This window comes from Theropithecus gelada, chromosome 4 (genome assembly GCF_003255815.1).
Source record: "Theropithecus gelada isolate Dixy chromosome 4, Tgel_1.0, whole genome shotgun sequence".
NCBI lineage: Eukaryota > Metazoa > Chordata > Mammalia > Primates > Cercopithecidae > Theropithecus > Theropithecus gelada.
This window is the reverse complement of record NC_037671.1, coordinates 17161589-17168596: the sequence shown is the minus strand read 5'-3', so window position 1 is coordinate 17168596 and position 7008 is coordinate 17161589. Positions and strand designations below refer to the sequence as shown.

General features: G+C 39.0%; 1 non-coding gene across 1 annotated transcript; it reads right to left on the bottom strand.

Moving 5' to 3' along the window:
* Positions 1 to 2595: 2595 nt before the first annotated feature.
* Positions 2596 to 2656, bottom strand: LOC112623955. The gene has a single exon (XR_003119293.1). It is a non-coding gene; the product is annotated as a U7 small nuclear RNA (small nuclear RNA).
* Positions 2657 to 7008: the final 4352 nt, after the last annotated feature.

The window sequence follows — 7008 nt, the reverse complement described above, 5'->3', positions numbered from 1 at the left end:
CACATAACACAAACAAACAACAGTAAGGGAGGTTTCCAGTCCCTCTCAGGAAAGAATAATAGGGAAGAGGGTTAAAAACAATGCTGACATATTCACAATTTCACATGCAAATTCCCAGAGTATAAGTAACAAACCAAATGAACTTGAAATTCTAAGAATAGAAAATAAATTGGCCTCATGGGTCCAAATGAGAGTTAGGAGCTCATGGAACTAAAAAGTCCAGAGGTAGAGCTAATTATAAACATGGGTAGTGTATTAGTACATCCACCCACTGTTATAAAGAAATACTCGGCACTGGGTAATTTATCAAGAAAAGAAGTTTCATTGCCTCCTGGTTCTGCAGGCTGTGCGGGAAGCATGGAAGTATCTGCCTTTAGGAAGGTCTCAGTAAACGGGAAGCAGTCATGGTGGAAGGTAAAGGAGGAGCAGGTACATCACATGGCCAGAGCAGGAACAAGAGGGGCAGTGGGGGTGGGAGGTGCCACACATTTTTAGACAACCAGATGTCATGAGAACCCTATCACCAGAACAGCATCAAAAGAGGAAATCTGCTCCCATGAGCCAATCACCTCCCACCAGGCCCCACCTCAACACTGGGGATCACAATTTGACATGAGACTTGGGCGAGGACACAAATCCAAACCGTATCAGGTAGATTGAGGAGCTCAAATTATGTCAATAAAATAGAAGTAAAATCTCTTGGTCTTGCTTTCTCTTGTGTTGACTTTATTCTCAATAAACTTTTTAAACTTGAACTATGTCTGAGATGGTCACTAGAGAGTATAGTTTACCTTCTATCAATCAGCTTAGTAAACCCAGTGTAAAAAACTCCTTTTCCTAAATTATTCCAGAAAAAGTCCTAGGGTCTCCTTCTGGTTTAACGAAGCACATAATTATTTTCCAATCACAAACAGCAAGGGTGTGAAGTACTATCATTGAGCTTCCTCATCCCCAGAGGTTGGAAAGATGGTTCCCCAAAGGAAAGTCAGAGGAAGAGGAAAGAATGCTGAGCAGCCAAGAAGGACAGATATCTACGATGTTGGCCTGGAGCTCTTGACCTTGTTTTGGCAAAGGAAGAGTACAGCTTTATTTTTAAATACATATACACAAAATATATACACATAAAAATAATATATACATAATATATATCTGTGCATACAAATGTGAGAGAGAGAGATATATATATTATAGCAAACTCTATCAGCTACCTAAAAAGTGAGCTCCACAAAGGCAGGGAATATTTTTTATCTGTTTTGTTTGCTATTGCCTCACCATTATTTATAACAGTGCCTGGCACATAGCGGGTCCCCCCAAAATAGCTGATGAATAAATGAGTATGGAAACCCATACATACGAAGAGGAAAGCCCAGGGGAGAGTGTGTGAGTGGAGACTGAGTATATACCATAGGCTGCCCCCCAGACGGAGGGTATTACTGATGCTCTCTTAACATCTGCCCATTACTAATGATGGATTTAAAGTCTCCAGACAGTGATACAGACTGTGCACCCCAAATACATGGCTTCTTTGACTTATCTTGCTAATAATTTCACCTTCAGGGAGTAATAGAAGTTGTATCCCTTAGAATTGTCTCTCAGCAACCAGTGAGAACCATTTAGGATTGAAGGTGAAAGAGATAAAAGCCTTTGGAAGAAAGTGGCCAGACCAGTCATGGTGGTTCGCACCTGTAATCCCAGCACTTTGGGAGGCTGAGTTGGGAGGATTGCTTGAGCCCAGTAGTTGTAGACAAGCCTGGACGACATCACGAGACCCTATTTCTACAAAAAATAAGCCAGGGATGGTGACATGCACCTGTGGTTCCAGCTACTTGAGAGGCTGAAGTGGGAGGGTCACTTGAGCCCAGGTGACTGAGGCTGCAATGAGCCAAGGTTGCACCACTGCACTCCAGCTTGGGGGACAGAGCAAGACCCTTTCAGAAAGAAGAAAGAAGGAGAGAGAGAGGGAGGGAAGGAAGGAAGGAAGGAAGGAAGGAAGGAAGGAAGGAAGGAAGGAAGGAAGGAAGGAAGGAAGGAAGGAAGGAAGGAAAGGAAAGGAAGAAAGGGAAAGGGGCCATAGGATCCAAGGTTTAAAGGTATTGGTAAATATGCACCTCAGATGTGCATTTCTGAAAATGCAGACGTAGTGATTCAAAATTTCATATGGGCCAATAAACAAGATTTATTTCAGCAAATGTGAATAAGAAGAACAATGAATGGGGACTATATATACAAGATATTAAAATACAGCAGTCCCTCAGTGTCCATAGAGGATTGGTTCCAGGACTCCCATGGATATTAAAATCCACAGATGCTCAGGTCCTGATATAAAATGGTGCCATATCTACATATAATCTATGCACATCCTCCCATATACTTTAAATCATCTCTAGTTTACTTATAATACTAACACAATGTAAATGTTATGTAATTAGTTATCTTGTATTGTTTTTAAAATTTGTACATTTTTCATCATTGTATTGTTATTTTTATTGTTTTTTTTTTTCCCTGAATGTTTTCAATTTGAGGTTGGCTTAATCTGCAGGTGCAGAATCTGTGGATATAGAGGGCCCACTGTACGTACTCTTTTTGAGGAGCAAGGATGGTATCCAGTGAAAACTGGAAACCCTGTTAGATAAATTCTAAAAGAACTGTCACACTCAACTCTATATTCTACAACGGCAGTAACTAAACAGTATGGTACTGCCTCAGAACAGACAGACACATTTACGGAACAACATAAAGAATCCAGAAATAAACTGAAACACATCTGGGAATGTAATACATTATATAGATGCCATCCCAAATGAGTAAAGAGAAAGTGGATTATTTGATCAGTGGTGTTGGATCAACACAGAAAAAGCCATCTTGAAAAAATAAAGTTGGATCCATGCCTCACACCTTACACCTGGATAAATTCCAAATGTAAGAAATCAAAACCCCAAAGCAGTAGAAGAAAGCATGAGAGGATATGTAATAAGTTGAGATGGGAACAACTTATCCAACATAAGATTCAGATGTTATAAAAGAAAAGGTTAATAAAATTATATCATGAAAACATACAATGAAAATTCTCTATGGAATAAACATTACAAGCAAAGTAAAAAAGACAAATGACAAATCAGGAAAAAATCTACTTCCTCCATCACAGACAAAGACCTAATTTCCCCACCAGGCATGTTATCATGCAAATTAGTTTTTTAAGATGGTCAATCCATTTAAAAATGAGTAAAGGATATAAACAGCTCACAGAAAAGTAAATATAATAAAGCTCTTTAAAACATGAAAAATGTTCACAGCACTCGTAAAAAAATACAAGTTAAAACTACCCTGAAATACTATTTTTTGCTGCTAAAATTGGCAAAGATCCAAAACTCCGATAACATACTCAGTTGGTGAGGCTTAGAGTAAAGGGAATTCATTTATCACTGGAGGGGAAATAAATTGGATGGCCACAAAGGTCAATATGGCAATATCTATTAAAATTACAAATGTGCCTGCCCTTTGACCCGGTAATTCATTTCACAGCTGTTATCCTACAGTTGTACCCACACATATGCAAAATGATGTATGTACAAGATTATTTGTTGCAACAACGTAAGAGGGAAAAATTGGAAACTACCTAAATGTCCATTAAAAAGGGACCTGGACAAGGAAATATTATTAAGGTGTAAAAAAGAACAAAAGATCTCCAATATATGCTGCTAGCTGAAAAAACAAACAAACAAAAAACAAGATATGAAACAATGAGTGAAAAGGAGAGAAAAGAATATGTATCTTTTTCAAGTGCATAAAAATCTCTGGATGGATACTCAAAAAACTGGGTCCTAAGAGCAAGCCATATTCAGGGGGAGAGAAATTAGACTCTATCTTTGATGGGAAGAGTGTCAAAGAATTTGCAGACATATGTAAAACCAGTTTTTATACTCCTAAAATTCTGAACCTCATGAATATACCACCTGTTAAATATTTAACCCATCAATTTTTTAAATACAAGGGAATGAGTACTACTGGGTTTCCAAGTTGTGGCAGTTTACTTCTATTCAAAGAAAAGAAAACACTCAACTTTCATCAGAATTTTTTGCAAGTTAGACTTGATTTCAGCATTCCAGGAGGTCCCAGGAGAGATTCCTCCTGGTTTCTTGTGGGGATTCTAACCAAACCACAAAGAGAGGGATAGAGGCAGAGAGGGAGGAAAGAAGAGAGAGAGAGAGAGAGAGAGAGAGATGTTATATGTTACACCAGTGGTAGTTAGCAATGTGGTAATTGTTATAACCCCCTTTATATTTTTGTGTGATTTCTAACATGTTTTCATTGAGCAAAAATTATTTTTGTCACCAAAAAAACTGTTATTTAAAAATTTATATGTTCTTTAAACTTCACTTATTCTTAACATTCACATGTTATTTCAGATTCACCTTGCCTTCCAACAAAGATGCATCCCTAGAGAAATGTTGCTTCTGCTAATGGAGTGCTAAGCTGAAGGATGCTGGTGGAAAAATTCAAAAGAAAACTGTATTTTTAAAAAGAAAAACTAGGGTGGACGAAGAGAAATACAAGAGAAGGGAAAGGCTGGACAGCACTGCTGATGAGGTTGCAGGGTACAGGTCACTGGAGCATAAAGGAGCCATGCAGAGACCATCAGATGAATGCTGGGGACCTTAGACAGTAAACACTAGATAAATTCCATTAATTAGATATCTTCAAAGGGGGTTTTATGCTTGGCCATATGGTGTGTGTGTACAATTCTTCCTCATTTCTTTATGAAAGCATCAGTAACTTTGTATATATGTACATAGTTTTCCAAAACACCCTCCCTCCAAATAAATTTAGCTGAACAGGAACCTGTGAAAACTTCCACCTGGAGAAGGATATCCCCAGCAGAGTCTTGGGACAGGAAATAGGATGGTCTGCACTGGAAGTGTGAGAAGGTCCGTTGGCTGGAGCCATAAAGCATCAGGCAGGGAGGGACAGGAGATGGGACCTGATGGACAATCAGCAGGAGACAGGTCTTGGAGGTCCCTATGTCTTGTAGGACTTGTGGACTTTATCTCATAGATTACTTAGAACTACCGAAGAACCTTAAATGGGAGGGTCTTTGATTTGTAACTTAAACTGAGCATGTGGCTGCAGCTGGAAGACAGATTGGAGTGGTCAAGATTGGAGACAGGGAGACAAATTAGGGTTTTATTTTGCAACAAACTTCATCCAGGTGATGGATGAGGATGGTGGAATAAGAATCGTGGGGTAGTGGGGAGAAAGAAATACACAGGTATGATAACTCCCCAAAGGACAGAATGGGCAAAATGGAGTGATTGATTGGACTGAGGTTAGGTGAGGGAAGGCGTTCTGTAATGTTTCTTAGGTTTCTTGGAACGGATACTGTTGACAAAAAAAAAAAACAACACTAAACATATGTAGAGAAGACCCATTGTGTCAGCCTTTTTAAATTGCTGCTTTCTATTTCTTTTGTTGTCCATAAGGAAGCTATGAGTTCAGTTTCAAACATGCTGCATTTACATTATTTCTGGGACAACCAAGTAGAGATGTTCCACTGGTGGCTGGATACTTGAGTCTAAGGTTTGGGAAGCATTCTGGGCTAGAGGCATAGAAATCATTAGGATATAGGCAAATAAATGATTCAGAGGGATGGGTTCACCCCAGAATATCAGCACAGTAAGAAGGGTCATGCATCAAGCACAGAGCTTTGGAAAGTGATGTCTAGAGTTAGAGATAGGACTCTAGGGTTTAGGACTCCAGTGACTGAGTAGATGTTGACCTGATTATTTCAGGCAGGCACCTTTAGTTGCAGGAACTGGGACTCACTCAATTTATCTCAAGAGAAGAGAGGTTTTGTGGAAGGGTCTGGACCAGACCTGGAGACCTCAGCAAATGAGGCAGGTCTAGGGGTGTCCACCTCTCTCCAACCCTATTTATTTCTGTATATCCTCTTCATTTTCACAGTATTGGCTTTATTATCTCTTCTCTAGGGCCAATTTCTCCAAAATTTGGAAGGTCTATAAACATCTTAAAACTTTAAGCAAATTATTCATTTATGCATTTCTCTGCAAGGGGAGTCTGTAGCTTTTGTAGGATTCTCAGGGTAATCTAAGACATAAAAGAAGCCTAAAACCTCCTTATCCCTCTCTCTCTCCAGAAAGAAGGAATCCTTGGCTTGCCTCAGCCCCACCTCAACCCCACAATATCCATTCACTTCCTGATCAATTGCAAATTACAAAATTCTTTTTATTTTCCTAGTTCAGATTTTAAAATTAGAGGATATGATTGATCTAGTTTTTTTACATTAGGCCAAAGGTAATAGGATTATTGCTGCGGAGTCAGGATGAGCTAGCAAGGGGGCATGATGACAGAATGTAAAGCCAGGCTGCCTGAGAAGGAGATTAGGTAAAGAAGCTTCCCTTGGAAGGGATGTGGTGCAGACAGGATGGAAGGTAAAGGCTTGGCCTCCACAGCATGCCCATTACCATTAAAGAGGAGTAGATTGTACATCCCACATACTGCGTTAGATGATCAATAGCTGGTTGGTTGCAATTACCCAAAGAGACTGGATTACAAGATTGATATTAAACTGGAAGATATCTAATGGACTGCTACAGATTTTGTAGAAGATCCCAACCTTATCTTTTCAACATTTATGTCAGTTAAAGTTTATCAAACATGAATATCAAATTTGAATTATTAGAAAGCTGGGGGTGACATAATATATTGGAAGACAGAACTGAGTCTCAAAAAGATCTTGGCAAGTTGGAACAAGAGGCCAAAACAAACAAGATTAAATTTAGCGGGACTGAATATAAAATATTGTATTTAGAATTATTAAACTCAAACACACAACTAGCACATCAGGAAGAAGTGGCCAATTATGTGCTCATATATAGCTTTAAATAATCTCTAACCAATTTGAGCCTTAAGGATAAGGCAATTGCTGAAGAAGAAGAAGAAACAAAAGAAAGAAGACAGAGAGAAGAAGCAGAAGCAGGAGGAAAAGGAGCA